This window comes from Mustela lutreola, chromosome 17 (genome assembly GCF_030435805.1).
Source record: "Mustela lutreola isolate mMusLut2 chromosome 17, mMusLut2.pri, whole genome shotgun sequence".
Classification (NCBI taxonomy): Eukaryota; Metazoa; Chordata; class Mammalia; order Carnivora; family Mustelidae; genus Mustela; species Mustela lutreola.
The window spans coordinates 19045780-19069467 of NC_081306.1; the positions used below are offsets into that span (position 1 = coordinate 19045780).

At 43.8% G+C, this 23688-nt stretch overlaps 1 pseudogene; it reads right to left on the reverse strand.

Annotated features, from left to right (window-relative positions):
- LOC131820036 (uncharacterized) overlaps positions 1 to 23688 on the reverse strand; it is a 1501545-nt pseudogene that overhangs the window by 994355 nt on the left and 483502 nt on the right.

A 23688-nucleotide genomic window follows, 5' to 3' on the forward strand; every position in this document is an offset into this window, starting at 1 on the left:
GATAGAAGCAGCTTGTGCTGTTTGAGCACTCCATGGAGAGTTACCCAACGCTCACTGCACGTGCAGCATGGGTGAAAAAGAAACCTCTGCTGGGTGAGTCATTGAAGCGTCCCCTTTCACTTGTTACTTCAGCCTAGCCTAACCTCTCCTGCCTGGTCTTGAACAAAGAAAGCCACAGAGCAATGGACAACATCCCCCAGTCGTGGCAATGGCTAAATCTACCATGAGACACACCGAGAATTCAGCACCTTCTTCTGAGACTCATGTACAAGATCCGGGCAGAATCTAGTCTGAAGACTGAATGCAACCCAAGGAAAGACGCTCAGCAGTCACTCTCTCTAGCTTCAAGTTAACTATCAGAAAACCCTGCGGATCCAGTGTAGCATCTACTCACGGGAACTCAAGAAGTCTTCTTGAGATACTGTGTTTGCAGTCAGCAACCACCTTCGTTGAAACCACTAACGTGCTGTTTCTAGACAGCATTCTCTCTCCTCTCCCGAGGTATGAGTAGCTCTGAGCATTGCAAAGGGCTCTCAATATCTTCATGACTGCCAGTCTATAAGAAGGAGGGGGCTATAGAACCTGAATTCCCATCTATGCTGCTGCTGAGGACAGTAATAGGGCAAAGTATAAAACATAATTAACACATTTCAAATCAACATGTAAAACGTGTCAGCTGTTTGAGTATTAATTAATATTTTTGCAAACTAATTACATTAGAATGACAAGGCCAGAAAGACACTAAAAGAGTTTACTAATTTTGTTCCACTCCTCTTATTTAAATGGCTGCATGGATTACCACTTTATTCAATTTTTACTTTTTTTAATTTACCAGAAACGATCTAAACACCACACTATTTCACAGCTATCATCATTTATTCATAGCTCAATAGAGGAAGCCGGAATAGCAATAACTCTTCCCCCCCCCCCCCCTTAATTGTCATTCTGGTGAGATAAGTGGGATACCAGCCCCAAGTCAAGCTACATTAGTGCTGAGAATCAGACACAGTCACGAAGTTTCTCCAAAGTGTGTGAGCTCATCTGTTATGAGAGGTTTGTGCTGAACAATGCAGACTTTAACCCAAGGGGGTTTCAAGCCTGCTTTTCCCATCTTCGCTGGGCTTCTTGTTCGGAAGGCAAATTGCCTAGAAGCAAATACCAATTCTGCCTACTAGCCATATGGCCTTGGATGGATCCCATCAACTCTTCTGAGTCTTGGTTTTCTCACCCATGAAATGCAGGTTATATTACTCATCCACCCATGGTTCTTGGAAGGAACAAACCAGGTAATCCATGTAAAATGCTTAGCACTATATCCAACATACTGTGAACACTCAAAGCATGTTAGCTGCTCTCATGACCTCCACCACCATCACTACCATCATCAGGACTCACTTTCAATGCCCCATTGTTACATGCCAATCCACACGTCCGACTGATTTTCCAATTCCCCTCTCCTCTTTCATGCCTGATTCACACACAGAGACAACCCAAAGCAGTCTCTTGGCTGCTTGTCAGACTTGTTCCCAATTATTGAAATACGCCATGGAGTGTGATATTCAGGTATAAGGTTTTCAAGACCTCCTATTGATCTTAGAGCTCAGGCACATGGGTGAGAGGTAAAGGAAGCCTCACATCTTCTGGAAGTCTCTTGAGATCCCCAGGAGGCTTGATCATCCCCTCTTGGTGTTCATTCTCTCCCTTGAGCCCTGCTCTACTCTAGAACTTTGCTAAAAACATCTGTTCACACATCGACATATTTTACTCGATTATAGGCTCCTTGAGAGCAGGAAAATGTCTGGTTCATTTTAAGTGACCAGGGTCTAAAGGAATGGCTACAGAATAGTAGATGCTCTTTAATTCTGTTGAATCAGTGCATAGACCCCAAAGAGGTCCATCTGCTAAGCATACATAGACAGCTCATTTCCAGATACCCTGAGCCCCACATGGATACAACCACAGCCCTTCCTCCTTGCCCCTTGCTAGAAGGATTAGTTCCCTGATTTCCTAAAGGGAGAATCCCACAGTTTCCTACGTGGACCTCATCCTTCTTCACTGACCCTTCATTAACCTTTGCCCTTGGCCTTGGTTTCAATCAAGTTCAACCAACTGAACACCCCATCCCCCGGAGTGCTTCTGAACACCCCAACACTGCCTTTCAGCTGTCATTTCCAAGACTTCTCCCATGTCCCCCACAGAAGCCCTCCCACCATGGGTGAATCCATTTCTCCTTCACCATTGATAAAACATGCTGAGCCCTTGGAATTATGCAACATTACAGACTATGACAGGCTGAAGCCTCTACTGTTCAGTCCAATTTGGTGGATCGTGTCTGAGAGGGAGAGTGAAATGTGAGCCCAGAGCACATCTTTTGATCTTAAACAGTCAGAAGACTGGAATGTATAATGCTATGGAAATAAATGGTGTCAAAACTGTAGGAAATAATTCATGGTGTGGGAATGGGTTTTGTGATCACAGAGCACTCACAAAATCTTAAAACAGAGAGTCAACTAGATTGGTTGAGCTGTGGCTGGGAAAGTTTAGAGGAAGAGAAAATTCAGAAGGGGAGAGACTAGATATTTCTTTCAAGACTTGAAAGGCCCAGGCTTTGCCTCTGAGAGGTGGGAGGTGACTCCTGGCTTCTCTTCCTTATCCCCTCAGCTGGCTTTGGAGTCTAACAGTCATGGATGTGATTCCTGATCCCCCTCCTGCTACCTCTGTTACTCATTCAATTAACCACTTTGAGCCTCAGTTTGCTCATCTATAAAATAGGAAAAATAATCATACTTAGTTCAAAGGGCTCTTATAGGGGTTAATAAGAGAAGGTATGTAAAGTGATTTATAGAATGCCTGGCATTCAGTCAGATGCTAACTAAAAGTTAGTTGTCCCCCACCCCCGCCTTTGGTTACTTTTCTCATTAACCCTACTGCACAATATAAATGCTGAGATCCTTCTAAGTCATGTGTAAAAACTCACAGAAACCTGTTTTCTTCCCTAATAGAAGCAATGAAAAGAGAATTTTTTAATTGCTCTCCTTTTTTAGGGACCTTTAGTTAATGTCCATGGAGTATGTAAGGTGTTTTTGGAAGGCTTCAGGACTGATGTTGGTTAGAGACTAGAAACTGGTTCTAGCTGGCTTCTCCGCTATTTCCAATTGTGACTTAGAATGAATTCCCAACAACACTAATAAAAACAACAACTACAATGCCTGGCATATATTATGAGCTATTTATGCACCAAGTAATATGCTAATTGCCTTCCATACCTTATGCCATGCCTTTTCACCTTCACTAAAAAGCTGTAAGGTTCATTCTTTAATTATCTTCATTCTATGGAGGCGACAAATGAGACACACAAAGGTTTAGTAATTTTGCTGAGTTTCCCTGTTGGCAGGGACTAGAGATAAGAAAGGGCAGAGCTGGGGTTTGAACTCCACACCCATCCTCAGAGTGGTAATATTCACAGTGGAAGAAGCCCCAGAGTTGTAGTGAGACACATTGTTTCAAACACTGGCATGACACATTGTTTCAAACACTGGCGTGCTACAGAGTTGTAGTGAGACACACTGATTCAAACACTGGCCGTGCTATCTAATTCTCGGGGACGTTTGGTGAGCCTGCACCACGGCTCAGGGTTGTCGGTTTCCTTCTCTGTAGAATGTGCAGAGTGACACACATTTTAAAGACTGTCATGAAAATAACACAGTGTGTGGCACTTAGCTCACATGGTGAGTAACAGCCACAGTGTTTAGTACTGCTGCTGGCAGGCTCCTGCTCATATTCCTGCTCTGGTGCTCACACATGTTGGTTTGCTAGACGCCTCTCCCTGATCAGTCAGCCTCTCACCAGTGCGTTCCCTCCTTCTGCTTATTTTCCTCTTCAACCCCCAATTCTACCTCTGCTCCCCTATTCTCAGCACGTAAATTTCCCTCTGCTATTCACTAGGAAAATGAAAGCTGCCAGGCATAACCTCTTTCAATTCCTCTTCCTTCTCCTTCAAATTTATCCACACTTACTCTCCATCCTTTATTTCTCAGTGTCACAGAGGAAAAATGCCTTTTCTCAGTCCAGTTAATGCCATAGTTCTCTGGCACAGGTGCTGAGCCCTGGTGACACAATGGTGAGGCAAGCACCCTCAGGGATACTCTGGTCACCTTCAGTGACTAAACCCCACCGGTGCTTGAATTTTCTCCTTGTATCCTCTGAGGCCTGTCCTCCAGGCCTACAACACACCTGAGGCTCTGTCATCTTCAAAATTCCTTCAGGTTGGAGACCATCATTCGCTGGACTCAACCGTTTGGGCCTTGATGGGCTCGTCTATACTGTGCTTATGGGTCTTCTCTTTCCATTTACTCCATTAAGCCACCAAATCTAACTTCTGCTTCAACTGCCTACATTGAGAAGGCTGTTATCGAGAACCTTAGTGATCGTCGACCTGCCAAATCCAGTGCCATCAAACCATTGCTCACTCTCCTAACCCCCAGTGAATCACTCAGTACCTCACCTCTTCCTTGTAACCTCTTCCTGTTCGCCTTACATGAGGATACTTGGCCTTGGTTTCTCCATATTCACTACAATCAATTCCACTCTCCTTTACTGCCCCCACACCACCCCCCTTTTAATGCTTATTCCCAGAACATGGAACCCTTTCCCATCTGCACCTTTGCTCATGTTCTCCTTTTGCTACTGGATGATGACCGAACTTACTTTGCAAGCCTCCAGCCTTTATATTACTCCCCTGGGAAGCCTCCATAGGTACACCACTCCTATATGGGCTCACTCACATTTGAACTGAAATTCAAAATGTACCAAATATGGCCTACAGCTTATGGACAGAGCTTCACTCTTATGAATACCCTGGTGCTCACAAAACAATGGATATCACAGCATTTATTAGATATAACCCACCCAACCCCACGCTGGACCATATGTTCTTTGCAGGTCTGATTTTGCGTCAAAGTTCTATGGGTTTCCCAGGACCTAGAGCTGTACCTAGGATATAACAGCTGTCACCTAACTATCCATCAAATTAAAAACATGCCAGCCATATCTCCAAATGAGAATTCTGGGCTCTTGAATTAAGGCCAGGCACTTTTTAAACTATTCTTTTAAGCTGGTTTCAAGGACAGGGAAGACTATCAAAATGTGATTGGGCAAAATCAGACAAGGCCAAGAGTGTCCACTGGAAAGTGTTGCTAATCTTCAAGTGGACCTTGCCCTGGGTAGAGAAAAGGGGACCATTAACTCCAATGTGAATTAAGCCATATAAGTAAACTCCAGCCTGGCTAGGATCTGGGTTGGCATGGTGCAAAATCTTCACAGCAAATTTTCAAAGCTAGAGGCCTCAAAATAAATTTCTAATGAGGCTATTGACATACTGTCATGCTTTACACAATAGATAAAAGACAGGGGATGTATGAAGGGATAAAATAATGATTGCTGAACACCTATTTTGTGCCAGGCACTATCTTAGGCATTGCATAAAGATGATCAAATTCTAAAATTCAAACCAATATTTGGGGTGGTTTCATTATCGCCATTTCAATGGTGATAAGTGACTTAAGTGGCTTAAGTGACTTCCCTACAGACATATGACTCATAAGATGTGGACTCATGATTCATATGTCATCTGTTAGACTCCAAAGCTCATGTTCTTTCCACTGTAATCCTCCTTGTGCAATAGCTCAACTTTTCCTTTTAAAATATTTTGGCTTCTCAGGTGACCTGAAATGGCCAGAACTGGTCTTTCGCCAACATCCAAAGAAACTCAGTCCTTTTCCAGAAGCACTGGTTTCTCTCCACATGGGTCAGAGTGCTTACAGGGTTCTGACGCCCTGAGACTCAGGGTTGAGACAGAAAATAAATGATTCCTTGGCCCAGAATAAAGTTTCCTTCTGGAAGGAAAAAGGGATTAGTGGGAGGGAGATTCTACCTACATTTCCTGAAGGCCCCTGGGCTTTACCACCTGCACTGTTTGCCATTGCAATTATTTGGAATGGCAAAACTATAGTATCAATCAATCTCAGTCCGATTCCTTTGCCATGAAATAGGAGCAGGCCAATTTATCAAAATTGAGGCCCTCCACTGGGTTTATATTGCCATTAAACTATCAACAGGAAATCATTAAGGTGAGGCAAGAAACCAACTGCTAACTGAAAAGAAATGATTTTTTTTCAAACATCCTCGCCTGCAACCTCCTTTGTTTGGCTGTCAGCATAACCAACTGTGGGGCTGGGTCTCAGATCTCTGTGTTAATGTGCAGTTGGTGGTGGAGAGAACTCAGATGTAGGCATTTGCAATCCAATGGCTATGCCCAGGTTACTTGGTTCTCTCTCAGCAGGGCAAGCTGCGTGACGATAAATAGGGGGGAAATGTGTATGCATTTGTGCGATAAAACAAGCTTAATGATTCTGAAGGGGAAGGAGTCCACGAGACATACAGTAGCAACTTAGGAACAAAATGGAACCATGCAGGGCCAATTAATGTGCAAATATGTGTGTGCTGAACTTGCATTCCATTCATCATGTGGACATGGAAATTGGGCCATTTATCTGTTATATTATGTATGTGACATCTTAGTTTGGTTCTTACAGGCTGCTGGGAGACAAAGGGCCATGTGCTTTGCGGCTAGCAGAGGGAATTTAAGATAAATTCTTCAGCTGTCATAAACATTGCTGGGCAGAATTTGGTCACAAGATAAAGCTCTTTCCTCTGCAGGGTTTTAACATTTCTCAATAGTCCATGTGCCATCTTATTAAAACTGTGTGTGGTGCGGGGAGGGGTGGCATATGCCATGAAAAATTATTGGCACAAACAGCTTGCTGTCATGTTTTCAAAGTCCAGATTTAGCAAACGTTATTCACATATTCACTGTCAATCTGTAGAGAGAAAGGGAACTGGCAAAGCCATTCATTCTCACTGATTCTGTGGGTTTGTAATTCTTCTTGTCCTCCCTGTAACCAATGACTCCTCCACAGGTGGGGTTTGTTCTTCTGAAATTACAATCGTTTGTCTGTACTTAGGAAAAAAGAAAGTCGTTTGAGAAGGAAAAGGACCTCACAGAAGCACTTTCCCAGAGCCACTATTATTTACCTAACAGAACATGCCATGAATATGGATCACGCATTAAATAATGGTGATCGCTTGCTTTGATGAATTGCCATTAGAAATTCAATTAATAAAAGGTTACCTCCCTGCAGTAGCGCAAAAAAAAAAAAAAATATGATCTGGCTGCAGCAATTACAATTGAGCTTCAGAAACAATGGTTAGGAGAAAGAAAAAGTTTTTGTTGTTGTTTTTTTTTAAACCTGCTCCATCTGGGAAATTAGGAGTCCAGAGTAAAAATGAAGAAAGAAGGGAAAGGATAAGTGAATCAATTTAGGCTATTTTTGATCTACGGTTTTGTCTATATGTTGAGCATTCCTGTACTTTCATACTACTTCCCCGACCTCATCATTCTTTCTTTTTCATTATCTTGTTTTATATTTTGAATGTTCGCAGTTTCTTTCCTTTTCTTCTCCCGTCTTCCTCCCTCTCCTCCAGCTGATATACAAATTTTGTACTATGAGGTACACACACTTTAAGTACAGTGCTTCATAAATGTTACATGTGCTGGTTACCTGTGTGATCATACCCAGGTCATGGGGCTGAGTATTTTCATCTCCAGTAAGTTCTCTTGTGCCCCCCACTCAATCAGTACCTCCCAGAGGTAATCACAGTTGTTTCTTTAATCACCAGAGATGAGTGCTGGTTTTAAATACAGGCTAGTAAAATCAGAGTGCATTCTTCTATTCTGATATTTTTTTTTCACTCAACATTATGTTTCTGATATTCATAAAGACTGTTTCGTATATCTATACATAATTCTTTTTTAAAAAAAGATTTTATTTATTTATTTATTTCACAGAGATCACAAGCAGGCAGAGAGGCAGGCAGAGAGAGAAGCAGCAGCAGGCTCCCCACCGAGCAGAGAGCCTGATGTGGGACTCGATTCCAGGACCCTGAGATCCTGACCTGAGTCGAAGGCAGAGGCTTAAAAAACAGAAACTTATTTCTGAGCCACAGATTATTAAACTGTAATCTCATTCGTGGACGTTTGGTTTGCCTATGATCAAGTTTCTATGCAAACTCCTGGGTACACTCTTTGGTGGACATAAGCATTCAGTTCTGTTGGGCACACAAGGTGTGCAATTACTAGATCATTAAACATTTCACCAATATTTACAGCATTCCAATTCTCTAAAACTCCATTTTTAAATCTGAAAATGGCAGTAATAATATCCTCCCATATGTGATTTCTGTGAAATTGAAAAGGGGCAACATATGTAAAGGTGTTCTTATTGTTGTTTGTTTTAAATTGCCAACTGTGACACAAATGTGAGACTATCTAGAAGGGAAAGCAGAAAGATGGGAGTTCACAGGGAACAGGTAACTGTCCATGGTCCTGACCTCAGAGGCCTGAGATACATTCAGGTATGATCCAGGAAGCTGGACTGGCCCTTAAGGAGGGGCAGGGCTAACATTTACTGAACACCCTTGAATGGGGTTTGTGCCCTTATAAGCAAAGAAAGAAGAGCTTGCCTCCTCTCTCTGCTCTCTTGCCACACAAAGATACAAGGAGAAGAGGGCTATCTTGCAAACCAGAAAGAGTCCTCATCAGATATCAGATCTGCCAGAACCTTGACCCTGGATTTCCCAACCTTCCTAACTGTGAGAAATAAGTTTCTGTTTTTTAAACTATTCAGTCTATGTGATGTTCTTACAGCAGCCTGAAAGAAGACCCAGGGCATGGCAGTTAAGAGCCAATACTTTGCACCCTACCTTGAAACCTGGCTCCATCATTCACTAGTTGAATGGCTCTAGGAAAGTTACTGAGTCTTTCTGAGACTCAGTTTATTCTTCTGAAAAGGAGGATTACAGCCGTGTGTATATCACAACATTTCTGTAAGGATTTTTTTTTTAAGATTTTATTTATTTATTTGACAGACAGAGATCACAAGTAGGCAGAGAGGCAGGCAGAGAGAGAAGAGGAAGAAGGCTCCCCACTGAGCAGAGAGCCCGATGCGGGGCTCGATCTCAGGACCCTGAGATCATGACCTGAACCGAAGGCAGAGGCTTTAACCCACTGAACCACCCAGGCGCCCCTCTGTAAGGATTTTTATAAGATGGTACATGGGGGTGCCTGAGTTGCTCAGTGGGTTAGAGCCTCTGCCTTTAGCTCGGGTCATGATCTCAGGGTCCTGGGATCGAGTCCCGCATTGGGCTCTCTGCTCAGCGGGGAACCTGCTTCCTCCTCTCTCTCTGCCTGCTTCTGCCTACTTGTGATCTCTGTCTGTCAAACAAATAAATAAAATCTTTAAAAAAAAATTAGATGGTACATGTAGAGCCTTATATAGTAAATGGGGTATTCATGATGAATACATGAAAACTGGTATTCTAGTTACAGCAGATTAGAAGAGTAAACACTGCCATTGCCATTTTAATTCTCTCAACAACTTCATGTGATCTGCATTGTCATTCTCATTCTGAAAATGAGAAAATTAAATTTGGGGAGATACATGACTATCTCAAGTCACTGGTCACAAGATCATGGGAAGCAAGTGAATTTAGTGGCTTTTTCACTCTACCCCATCCTTCTGCTTTCCACCCCCTTCCGCTTCCCATTGATCTGCTTCCCAAATTCTTGCCTCACTAGGCATTTCAAAGTAACACTTACACTAGTAATGCATCAAAGTTCCTGGAAAACTTTTGCATACCAAGCCATCATATCCAAGGATATAGACACTCAACTGGAGTTTCCACCCTTGAATAATGTTGTCCCTTATATTTTGTAGAGACCTGCCAGAATCTGCCTCCACACCTGTGTGATAAAGCCAAAGGAGATGTCATTATCCTCCCTGGGCACATGAGGAGAGTGAGTCTCGGCAGTGACAGTGATGCATAATGCCGCAATGAACCCAGGCTCTGGAGTCCAGAGTCCAGGCTTCTTGTTCTATCCACACAATAACTTGGGGTTGGGACTGGAACTCCCCCATGACACTGGAAATATTTTGGAAATATTCATTAAAGAACATAACATACAATTCCCAATGATGGTCACCTTGCTAATGACCTCTGACCCATGTCTATTTTATCCTTTACCAGCCTCAGCCACAGTTCCCTTCATGCCCCCACAGGACAAGGAGGGTAAGGAAGAGGATGGAGGAGATGGAAGAGGGCAGAGAAACAGAGGGAGGTCTCACTGCTTAGTGTCTTATCTTAGTGAAGTTGGAATCATAATGTATATACATACTAACAGAGTTTGAGGTCACCAGGACAGAAGCAAACAGGACATCTGGCTTTGAAACCACCAACCACCTTTACCAGGCTACTCAGTGTCCACCTGGTCATCAGCCCCAAACAGCAGGACGAAACCAGCCAACAAACGATGTCCTATGCAAACCACCAGGACACTGCACAGAGCAGATCACAACTACGACACCCATTTCACTGCATGACAGAAGGAAACCATGTCAAAATGTCCTCCAAAGAGTCAGCAAAACCACATTTCCTACCTCAGCTTTGCTGGTAGCCAGGCTCGTCAAAACCTGAAAGTTAAAGGGAAAAAAGACATTAGTATTGATTCAACAAGAAGGTGATTGGATTAATTGTCTTTTTAAAGGAACTGGCATTAATAATTTGTTATGACCCAAGGGGACAATGAGTGCAACACCCACACAGACACATACACACACACAGATGCACAGACAGACAGACACACACACGTGCACACAGAGGTACTTTTTCTTCTACCAAGCACAGCAACAAGATTTGTTTTTTCCAGGCCTGTGTAGAAGGTGAAGAAGATAATTAATATTTTCAACACATTATAACCATCTTGCCAGGAAAAAAAAAGGGGAGGGAGAGGGCTGTGTGCAATGCTCGTGCACTGATAATGATTAAATGAACACTGAAAAAGCAAAGGCATTGAAGACATTTTTGAGGGTTTTTTTTTCCCCTTAAAGTTTTGAGTCAGTGTTAGTGGAAGGTAAAACAACAAACTACAGCAACTGTAGCTTTCTGTGTTCAAAACGCCTCAAAATATTGTGAAACAAAGCGTTGTGCCAGGCATTGTGCCAACTTTACACTTACTGTCTCATTTAATCCCCAGAATAACTTTTATTATTCCCATTTCATAGAGGAGAACATGGGGTTTAGAAAAGTTAATTCTTCCAAGCCCAGAACATTATTAAGTAGGGAAATTAAATTAAAGCCCAAGATAACATCATATAGACTTTATGGCTCCTATCCACAGCCCATTTTCTCTCTCTGGGCTCATACCTAGTTTGCAGCAACATGGCTATACACAGAAAGAAGGAATCGTCAGTAAATACAAGACCCATAACGATGCTTCCCTCAGAAAAACACTGAAGAAGATTGAAATAAGCCAGCATGCCAAGTTTCAGTGGTTCCTTCTGTGGCAAAACCAAGACAAAAAGACAAGCTGTGGGGATCTGCACTGTGTTTCCTGCATGAAAACCAGAGCGGGCAGTACCTGCTTAAAATTTATGACGCCCTAACCCCCAAGTGATGAAATTTTGGGATGGGGTCTTTGGGAAGTAATTCAGTTTAGATGAGGTAATGAAGGTGGGCTACGCATGATGGGGTTACTGTATTTATCAGAAGAGACACCAAAGAGATAGTTTCTGTTTGCTTTGTCTCTCCCTCCACCTGTATGCACCAAGAAAAGGGTACATGAGGACAGAACACAACAGAGGCCATCTGTAACTCAAGGGGACAAGCTTCACCAGACACCAACCCTGATGGCACCTTAACCTTGGACTTCCGGTCTTCAGAACTATGACAAATAAATTTCTGTTGTTTAATCCACCTGGCTAGGATATTTTGTTAAGGCAGCCCACACTGACTACGATATGGATCAATACCAGCTCACTGTTGTGACTCCAGCAAAGTACTTAGGAATCTGTGTCTTCCTGAGTTAGCTGACCAATCCTTGTAGCTCATGCTGGCCCAGCTCCCAGAAGCACCTCTCCCATGCTCACCTCAAGGTATGAGACCAACCCTCACCTAAGCATTAGCCCCAGAAGTAGTTCAGACAGAGCTTGCTGCCTACTGGGCAGCTTCATGCATCATTAGCCTCCTCAACAGGAGGCAAGCCTTCAAACTGACCTCAGCCAGGAGAGTCCATTAGCCATGGCCTGAGGCTTGCCAAACCATGAATCCGGGGGCCAGCCCTGGAGAAACACTCCAAGGTGTGATGAATATCAGAGCCGAGAGCCTCCCCGCTATTGCTCTCTGCTCTGGAGCCCTATTAGACCTGGGGCCGGGAGAAAACCCGATTCCCAAGCAATTTACCACAGATGCCTGGGCTACACAATCTTACGTGTGCGTGTGTGTGCAGAGGTACATGTTTGTGCACTTGTACACATACACATCTCACTGCTGAAAACCAATGGGAAGATGGAAGGGCAGCGTGATACCCGGCAGCCGCGGGTCTTACGCAGTATGCCTCTCCCTGCTTCACTGAGCACAAGGGCAAGACGGCTCTCAACCTACTTGGATTTTTCTCTACTGCACAATCTGAGTGTGTGTCTCCTAACTCTGTGTGTCTCTCCTAACTTCTAACTTTTGTGACTCCATACTTACTTTGTGCCAACCCAATTCTTACATATACCTTAGACAGATAACACACACAGAAAGAGGCATAGATATGGCCATGCAGTGCAGCATTGTTCACAATAACAATACATTTCTAAAAAACTTGAAACATCCACAAGTAAAAGAATGGCTAAAATACTGAGTTTGAACACACCAATACCCATAGGGGCCAAGAAGTAATGAAAATGTATAAAGTGGGCTGCCTGTAAAATAATAGGGAATGGAGGGGCCTGTGTGGAAATTAGAGATTACATACTCTACCTAAAGCTATTTGCATTTAAAACAGCTAGATTGGGGACACCTGGGTGGCTCAGTGGGTTAAGCCTCTGCCTCTGGCTCAGGTCATGATCTCAGGGTCCTGGGATCGAGTCCCACATCGGGCTCTCTGCTCGGCAGGGAGCCTTCTTCCTCCTCTCTCTCTGCCTGCCTCTCTGCCTGCTTGTGATCTCCCTGTCAAACAAATAAATAAAATCTTTAAAAAACAAACAAACAAAAAACAGCTAAATTGGGGCACATGGGTGACTCAGTTGGTTAAGCTACTGCCTTGAGCTCAGGTCATGATCCTGAAGTCCCCTCTGACCCTCCCTCCTCAAACATTCTCTCTCTCATTCCCTCTCTCTTTCAAATAAATAGATAGAATCTTTAAAAAAAATTTTTAAAAAGTAAAATAGCTAGATATGGTTCTGCCCAAACAAAATACATATGTGGCTGTTGGACTCCAAATTTATGATCCTCTAAGCCAAACCAATTATGATAAATCCTTATTATGAAATATTATACATAGTTAGAATACAATGTTTTTCATAGTGTTCTGACATGAAAAGACTATAACACATAGGATAAATCAAAAAGAAAAGATGAAGAAAAGGACACACAAAATTGTACCTATCTCTAAAAAAATAAACAACCTGGGGCGCCTGGGTGGCTCAGTGGGTTATTTCGGCTCAGCTCATGATCCCAGGGTCCTGGGATCAAGCCCTGCATCGGGCTCTCTGCTCCGCGGGGAGCCTGCTTCCCCACCTCTCTCTCTGCCTGCCTCTCTGCCTACTTGTGATCTCTGTCTGTCAAATAAATAAAATTTTTAAAACAAATAAATAAACAACCCTTAGGTCTATATGCATTACACATTCCTCTTTCCCTCTCTGTACACACATAGATGTATGTCTGAAAAATATCCAGGAGGGTACTCATCAAGGTAACAAAAAGGTCTGCCTCTAAGGAGGAAAATGGAACTTGAATGAGAATTGATGGGTTGAAGAAAGTTGTGGGGAACTTTCTTTTACTAAATTGCTTGAAATTTTTTCATTAAGAATGTATCCATGTATTATTTGTCAAACTAAACATAAAAAGGATAAAAATAAAGCTTTGGTGCTTCAATATTAATAAGAGACTTCAGAGAAGTGCTGGGTTTCTTTTCCTCATTGAAGAGTAAACTACTGAAGAGTAAACACATTTACATTGAAGAGTAAACACAACTCTCTCACCCACTCATATGACAGAGTAGCAGCTGGGTCATAGAGTCATGATAGGGAGTGGTGGGGTTTGTGGCCAACTGGAGGTAAATCATACTTGGATTTATAATCCCACATATTAGATAAATATAGGAAAAGCAAACGGGGAAAGTAACTAGAAGCTCCAAATACTGCATTGGGGGTTGATTTTATAGTTCTGATTCTGTTAGATTCACTTCTAACACATACAGCTCAGGCCTTATTCAGGAATGTGGCACCCGCAGAGCTCAGGGCCCATCTATGATCCGCTGTGATATGTTGGGCACCTAGAGCAGACTGCAGAGGCCGGTTGAATGAATGAGGTTTCTGTAAGGGCTGCAGGTGCCAGGCTAAGGCATTTGGCTTTTATCTTGTCAGCAGCAGCCATCAGAGGGTTTCCAGCAGAGGCTGATATGATTAGAGCCATCTTTGAGGTGAGCCATTCTGTGCACCAGCATAGGGCACAGAAGGGATGCCGGAAACTCCCGGCAGGACCCTCCTTAAAGCTTTGTTCCAGCCATTTCCCATCCCTTTAATCATTTCCTTCCTCTTCTTCCACTTCTCTACACGTGTTTGAAATTGCAAAGGCTGACATTAAGGGTTTCCTCCTCGCTCGTGCTAGAGACTTGATGTACATGATTACCTTGAGATCCTCACCTCAACTCTAGGAGCTGGCTCTCCTGCCACATTTGCAGATAGGGAAGCTGAGGTTGGAATGTTAAGTTCCCTTCCACACTATAGAGTGTCAGAGGCAGGGTTTGAACACAGATCCGACTTCAAAACTGCCTTCAAAACCCATGCAGGGACTAGGCCTACACAACAGAGATAGGGATTTTCTCTTGGGACTTCCCACAGGTTAATAGGTAAGGACTGAGTTGATTGATAAAGGGAAGATCACTGTGCGCAGGCACACCCACTTAGTCTCCTAAGGGCCTGAATCTGAGATGCCCAAATATAATCTGGGGCTCTGTTACTCCAAACTATTCAATCTCCTGTGCTGAACATTTTGGGGTACCACTCTTAATTTTGCAGCTGTAGTGGTAGATAGGCCTTTTTTGTAGTATGGGATAGAAACAACTCAAAACACTCTAAGGACACAAAATAATTTATTGGTTCATTTTACTGGTAGAGCTCCACTTTAAATGGATCTAGATAAGGATTAAAGAGCCTAAATTACTTCTCTGGTAGAGCAGCGAAATGAACCCAGGTCTCTATGATTCTAGATACCTACATGGGTTACAGGTGAATTTTGGGAAGCCTGCAGATATAGCCCTCCTATATTTGCCAGTGACGTTGAAGCTGCAGCAACCAAATGTGTCATGGCTTGACACAGTGGGTATTCATTTCTTGCCCACGTAACAGTCCTAGGTGGAAGAACACATTAGAGGACAGCTCTCCTCCACACGATCATTGAGGGATCCAGGCTGAAAGAGTCTCTGCCATCTTTAATATGTGGCTTCGAAGGTCACCATGGTCATCTTCATACCAGCCAGCCAGGAGGAGAACACATGGAGGAACACTATGGTTGTCTTTATGAACCAGACCCAGAAAAATGTCATGAATTTCAGCTTACATTCCACTGGCTAGAGCTCAGTCATGTGGCCACATATAATGGCAAGGGTGTTTGTACATACGGTCAAGCTATAATTCAAAGAGGAGAAGACGGTTTTAGAGAGCAGAGCTAGCAGGCCTGGCCACATCTCTTTATTGCAGTACTGCCTTGCCCAAAACCCCTCTGCATGATTCCCTGATAGAAAATCCATTTCCATCAAACCTCTTCCAATTTCTCCTAGTGATTGATTCAGTCAGTATAACTCACAATCTCTTGGTCCTGAGGTCCCCTCACTCTTCAGCTGGTCCTGTTGGGTGTACAAGCCAGATGGTTCAAACCCAGCTCTTCTGTGGTATCCTCTTTCTTATTATTATTATGTTTTTATTATGTTAATCACCATACAGTACATCATTAGTTTTTGAGGTAGTGTTCCATGACTCACTGTTTGCGTATCATACCCAGTGCTCCATGCAATATGTAACCTCCTTAATACCCATCACCAGGCTAACCCATCCTCCCAACCCTCTAAAACCCTTTCCCAGAGTCCCTAGTATCTCATGGTTCATCTCCCCCTCTGATTTCTCTCCATTCATTTTTTCCTTCCTTCTCAAATGTCCTCCATGCTATTCCTTTTGTTCCACAAATAAGTGAAACCATATGATAATTGACTTTCTCTGCTTAACTTATTTCACTCAGCATAATCTCTAGTTCCATCAATGTTGATGCAAAATGTGGGTATTCATCCTTTCTGATGGCTGAGTAACATTCCATTGTGTATATGGACCTCATCTTCTTTATCCATTTGTCTGTTGAAGGACATCTCATCTCTTCCCACAGTTTGGCTATTGTGGATACTGTTAGGAACATTGGAGTGCATATGGCCCTTCTTTTCACTACGCCTGTATCTTTGGGGTAAATACCCAGTAGTGAAATTCCTGGGTTGTAGGGTAGCCCTATTTTTAACTTTTTGAGGAAACGCCGCACTGTCTTCCAAAATGGCTGTACTAACCTGCATTCCCACCCAACAGTGTAAGAGGGTTCCCCTTTCTCCACAGTCTCTCCTGTGGTATCCCTCTTGACATAGAGAAGACTCAGTGGTCAGTTGCAAGAGCAAGGCTGAAACTGTTCCCTTCCTTCATACCCACTCTCTGTTTTCTCCTCAACTCAAATAACCAGAAAAGGACCATCAGCAAAGACTCTGCAGAAGCAGACGGAGTCCTCTTATTGCTGGCTCCTCAAGAGCTACAAGAGATCCCTTCCGAGTTCAGTTTTTCTTCAGGCTCACACTGATAATTCTCCTCTCGCCCCGAATCCTGATCTTCTGCTTCTGTATCTATCACCGGGCTGGCTTGTCCCTCTGACAGAGCCCTGAGGAGGTATCTGAGCCCTTGTGTTTGGCACTCTTTCAAGTGGAAGAGATATTCAGCACTTCTTTGTATTCAGTTATGATCCTAATGATCTATACTGGGATAACAGAAAACATTTTAGTCACCTTGACCGAAGGGGTCAGCGACGGGTTGTGAATTCTTCACCATATTGAGTCAACTCTTCCTTGAACTGACTGAATCTCTGGGTTGTTTTCACTGGTGTACATAGAATACCTTCAAGGGCTACCATCAAAGAATAATAAAGCAGAAACGTGCTTGGGTTGTGGAATAAGACAAATGGGATTCTTGTCACTCAGCAGCTAAGTGGCTTTGAGGTCACTTTCCTCATCTGAGAGAGTTCACTTCCCTGTAAACTGAGAACAGGGAAGAGCTTCTCTCCCCACTACTCCTCTGGGGTGTTGGTTCCATGTTACCTCTTAAACAGTAAACACTGGCATCTCTCCCTGCAATGTCCTACCTGCAATAGTTGAATTCTGTGGAGACAAGGGACGCTAAGCATGGTTGTGGAGTCAGGTTCTAGGTTCAAAACCTGCTTTTACCACTTTCTAAGTATGTCATCTTGGGCACATGTAGTGACTGAAATTGGCCACACGTTCTAGGGTACTTCTTCCCCTGAGAGGTGGGGTCTGTGTTCTCAATACATGAATGTGAGTGGTCTCTAACTATCCTGACCAACAGATTACAGCAGAAGGGATATTGTTTCAGTTCTGGGCCAGCCTTAAAAGACTGGCAACTGCTACTATTGTCTGTGGGGACCCTCTCTGAGTGCCCTCATCTGCTACATCAGAGGTTCAACTACGCTGAGACCACCAGGAAGAGGCTACATTGATACACTCTGATAGAGAGTTCCAGCTGAGCCCAAACTTCCAGCCTCCCTGGCCAGTGTGAAAAGCCATCTTGGACCCTCAAGCTGTCCGTCTGGCAGCTCAATGTCACCAAGAAACCTCAGTCAGTGTATGTCCAGATTCCTGACTCACAAAACCCTGAGCTATAATAAATGGCTGCTGTTTTGTGCCACTGGATTTTGGGGTACTTTGATCACAGCAATTGGCAATCACAACAAAAGGTAGGTCTCTTTTCCAAACCTGTAATTGTATGCTTACAAAATGGAAAACACGTTTAAACAAAAAATATTCAAAAGTGCTTGACACGGTCCCTGGCACAGAGTTAAATGGTGAATTTATCTTTCCTTTCACAGAACCACACGCACTGTGCTGTTCTTTGTGCATCTCTACATGCGATACTCCAGATTTACTGTCAAGTGATGATGTTCAGGGAGCTCTATTTGATTTCCAGCTGGTAAAATGTATATGGGATGCTCTGGAATCAGAAATCACTGGGCTTTGTAAATACTTGCTCTACCACTTACAAGCTGTGTGCATGGTGAAGGGAAAGCTACTTCACTTCTCTGTGCCTCAGTTTCCTCACTTAGAAAACACACAAAAATCTATCTCACTGCCTTTTTGGCATGGATTCATGGGAATGTCTGGTATGGAGTTGGAGATGGAGATCAGACGGCTGTCGTTCCTGTGAGTTTGGTGTAGTAACTGTAACAGCAGCAGTCCCAACACCTGGTATTTTAAGCCCCACTGCACTTAATGGAACAGCCGGTGAACAGACCACCCAAAGGGGTATTTTTTAAAGCAGGCAGCTGCCTCTCTCCCCACCATCCCTCTCCTCCACTCTAGCCCAGGACTTGGTTTCAACCACCAGAACTCAGCCCAGATTTATAAATATGAGTGTAAAAAAGGAAAGAACCCATTCACAGATGATATTCAACACCCCCCAACCAAATTCTATAGGCTCCAGACACGTCCAATGAATAAACGTCTCTTAAAATTCTTCTAGAAAATGCACAAGGTTTCTCTTAATAACTCTCACTGTCAGAAATGAAATATTTACACGCACTTGCTTCAAAATTCTGGCAGCTTGTAACCTAAGAATAGTTTTACTTATGGTGTTGAACAACTGCCTTAGGTCTATCTTGTGGATGATTTTGAGAGGAGCAAGAGGATGCAGGGCGGAGAAAGGAAAGGAAAAGCCGCCTGTGGCGGGGAGGCTGAGCAGCAAGGGGCTGACAAATCCCTGTCCTTGGTCTGCCCTTGAAGTTGGTGTATTAGGAAGGTTGAAGTAGTTACAGCACGGGGATGATGGGTGTCTGAGCTGTGACGAGCCCATCAGTCACCCTGACACGTGCCAGAAAACACCAAGAGATTATAAACATTATCTGAAGCTTAATTATGAGGCAGACAGGAGGCTGGGCTGGTGTGAGGATGGAGAGGCTAGGGCTTCCTGAGCCCATTCTCACCAGATCCCATAACATTTGGGAAAAGTTACTGCCATGTGTGTGTCCTTCAGAGAGCCCCTGTTGCTTTTTAAGATCAGGCTGCAAAGTTATAAAAAACTAAGATAGGTCTGTATTCAAATTTAGATCAGAAATCTGGAAATGTAGACAAAGATTTTTTAAAATCTTCTTTTTCTTTGACTCAGTAGCTCTCCTCCTGGAGAATCTCTCCTGAGGACACACTGGAGATCTACCAAATGTCTGTGGCACAAAAGGATGCTTTCTAACATTTTTGTAATGGAAACTACCTACTTGCCCAACAACAGGGGACTGACTTCAGCTCACAGAGTCATCCCCTTTTCATGGAGAACTATATTTCTATGAAAGTGATGGTTAAGCAAGGTTTGAAATAACACAGGAAAATGCTTATATATTAAGAAAAAAACAATATAAATACCATACACTATAGGATTTCAATTATGTTAAAATAAGAATAGGAGAAATGTGGCAAAAATACCAAAAATAATTAGTGGTGGTTTTCTTTAGAAGGTAAAATTGGATATTTCATTTTCTTCTCTCTCTTTTCCATGTTTTCTAAGTTAAAAAAAAAAAAAAAAGACAGAAAGCTTTTAGACACCATCTAGTTCCTGCCAATCCTTTCAAATATTTTACCCATTTTCCTAATAATATCCTCCCCACAGACTGGTGGTCGAGAGCAAAGCTGGTCTGAGTGACTCCAAATGGCACAAAGCAAAGAGAAAAGGGACCTAACACTGCTTTTGCACGCTTCGTGTATCAGGCACTGTGTTGTGAATTTGGTTTACACTCCATCATTCAATCGTCAACTCTGCCAGGTAGGGGTTATTATCACCATTTTACCAATACTGTGGGAATTAATTCCCAGACAGCACAGATAAGTCAGGAAACTTTTCCAGACAATATAGCAATTAAGAGTCAGGGTAGGAATGTGAGCTCAGGTTGGCCTGACTCCAAATCCGTTCCTTTCCCTTCTTACCCATCAGCCACAGATGGAGAGAAGCACAGGTGGTGCCCTAGCTGTAATAGCCCTTCCTTCCAAAGCCCTTATGGTAAAATTCGAATTGCTATGGAAACATCTCTGGACTCCTCACCCGCCACCCCTCCCACCCCCTCCCTACCTCCAGTATCTCCTTTCTTCATGGTCATGGTGCCTGGAATCCCATAATTGGAGATGCTTTCCCTCAGGTTAAAAAGCCCCAACTCTTGCCTCTATGTGTCCTTGGTGAAAATGCATATAAGGCTGGGAGAGGTGACCAGGCATAATGCCTCGACAAGAATAGAGGCAGAGGCTGGGGAAAACATACACTGACCTTGAATGTTTGCATGTGGGGAGGGGACTGCAGGGCACAAGTCACACCCCAAGGCACATTCTGGGTATATGAACACTTATCATTTTTGGTTGCCCAGCATCTCATCTCTTTTCTTAAGAATGTCTCAATTTCTGGGGTGTCTAAGTGACTCAGTCAGTTAAGCATCTGCCTTTGGCTCAGGTCATGATCCCAAGGTCCTGGGATCAAACCCTGTGTTGGGCTCCCTACTCAGGGGGGAGCCTGCTTCTCCCTCTCCCCAACCCCTGGTTGTGTTCTCTCTTGCTATCTCTCTCTCTCTCTCAAATAAATAAATAAAATCTTTAAAAACATCTCAATTTCCATTCCAAGAAAATCATCTCTTCCCCATTTTTGTGTGTTCTCAGTGAGGAGGTGAACTGAAGTGGCCCTTTTTGCATGTCAGACATTGAAAGGGCAGATCCCATGATTCTTAATACTGGCTGCACTTTGGAGTCACAGGGAGATGGTCCGAAAGCTGCTGCCCAGGATCTAGCCCCAAGCATCCAGATTTCATTGACGTGGGGAGGGGACCAGGGATTGGTATTCATAGAGCTCTTCAGATGACTCTGATGAGCAGACAGGGTTGATGCAAAGCTGCATGCCTCTTTTTAATCTCCCCAGGACAATGGGGATGTACACATGTCCAAGCACTATCTCCCTCTCTCCTGAGATCTTCTGAATCAGTGACATGAGGGAGAAACAAATCGTTGGGGTATATTTATCCCATAAAGATAGGGTTCTGTCCAGACAAGTTCTGCTGTGAAAATATTCCTGCTTCCCAGAACTCCAGAACTAGTTTGGTTCTTGCTTCTTTCCAACCCCTCCTCCTTTCCTACAGATTCTGAGAGCCCCATTCTAACAAATTCCCTCTTATTGGACCACAGAACAGTAGAACAGGGTCATGAAAATGACAACACGAATGGGTCACCTAGAGGTAGGTAGGAGAGTGGCCAGGACCACTAGACCTCCCTGTTAATAAATGATAGAAATGACTAAACATCCACCAAGATTCATGCTTCTCCTTCCATCACATAGAGTTGCCCATAGGAAATGGCTGCCCAGTCAGGGACTACATTTCCCAGGCTCACTTGCTTCTAGGTAGTGCTATGTGACTAGTTCTCACCAATGAAATGAGACAAATAGAGATGCAAGTCACTTCCAGACCAAAAAGCTTACGAGGCAGGTGCACCTCTCTCCAGGCATTTCTGAATACATTTATGAATATTTCCCCAGGCATTTCTAAATATTTCTGGGGCCTTCTGAGGACTAAGAGGAGGGAAATGCTGTAAGATGGAAAAAGCCTGGATCCCCGAATCACCTTGTGGAGGGCTGTTAGAGCAGCAGGGACAGCTGCACTGTAGTGCTAAGGAAGCAAAAAAATAAACTTTACTGTGTTAAAGGACTGAAATGGTGTTTTTGGTTTTTTTTTTTGTTTTTTTTTTAAAAAGGGGCTGGTGCTATCCTAATACAGCTTCAAAGCCAGAATTTGAAACCCAGCATCCTTAGCCAGAATGCCATCCTGCTCTCTGCTGCCCACCCCCATGACTTCTCATCTCTGTTCTCTATTAAGCTGGACCAAACCCAGACTGCTGAGCTCCCTTTTCTGAGGGCTCCTCCAAACAGTCTCCTCTACCCACCTAAGAGGGGTTCTGGTTGTTACAGAGGAGGCATATCATCATCAATGAAGACCACCAAGGCAGGCTGTGTGTTGTCAGGCATAGGTGTGCAATCAATGATTACATTAGGTGGTCAGCCAGGGGTCTGACTCAGGCTGAAAGGGGATCCTTCCTGCCAAACCCAGGAAAGCAAAGGTTAGGGTGGGCCCCACCCCAGGCTAGAGGTCCAGCACATTTACCAGGTTTTACTCACACCCCCAATCTTTTGGGAAACTTAACTGTGCAATTTCATGACGTTTCGTAATTCTTCCTGGCCATACTCAGGCAATTTCCATGCCAAGCCGGACAATTATAGAGCTGCCCTACTCCAGGAAACAGAACACAAGATGAGGCTGAAATCTGAATCTGAGGCTGCATCTTTCACTTCAGTGTGCCCACTCCCTCCCCGCACTGCCCTCATTCAGCTCACACCTCATTGGCTGCCCTCCCTCTCCATATAAGAGGTCTCCTTTGTTTAGACAAGTCTCATCTGTAAACATAAATTATCTTACAGTGTGGTAAGTACTATAACCAAGGTGCCCCTAGTGAAACATCTCTTGGATCCCGAGAGAATAAGGTCAGAATATAAGTAAGTGAGAAAAGGGTCTTAAAAAGAAGTGGCATAGAGTTAGCTCTTCAAGGATGGGTAAAAGTGGGAACAGCTGGGTAGCTTGATTGGTAAAGCATCTGCCTTTGGCTCAGGTCATGATCTCAGGGTACTGGAATGAAGCCCTGTACTGGGTTCCCCTCTCCCTCTGCTCCTCACCCCTGTTCATGTTCTCTCTCTCTCTCTCTCTGTCTCAAACAGATAAATAAAATCTCGGGGTGGTGGGGGGGAGGGGAAGAGATGGGTAGAAGTGCACTGGATGAGAAAGTGAATGTTAGCTGCCAACAGCTTACAGTTTCCACCTTCTCTGGAGACTCACACTTTACCCAAAGATGCCAGAGAGGGTATGCTCTGACCCCTCTCTCCCCAGGGCAGCCTGAAGACAATGACTGGTACCGTGGTGTAAAAATGTGTTTCACTTGCTCCAAGATGTGGGAACTCTGTGGTGCTACTCATACTCCAAAACTCCCTGTGGGTTCAGGCTGAGGCTGAGACTCAGTTTCAGCTAAAGAGCACTCCTAAGAGCACTCCAATACCCAACTGCACAAGAATTAGATCTCAGTTCCGCCTCTTGGGAGTAAAACGTAAGGCAAGGAGGGCAGGCATCCTAAGCAGCATGGACAGTATGGGCAAAGGTTTGGACACGTGGACTGATTGCTTCTGGAAGGTTAGGAAGCTTCCTAAGCAA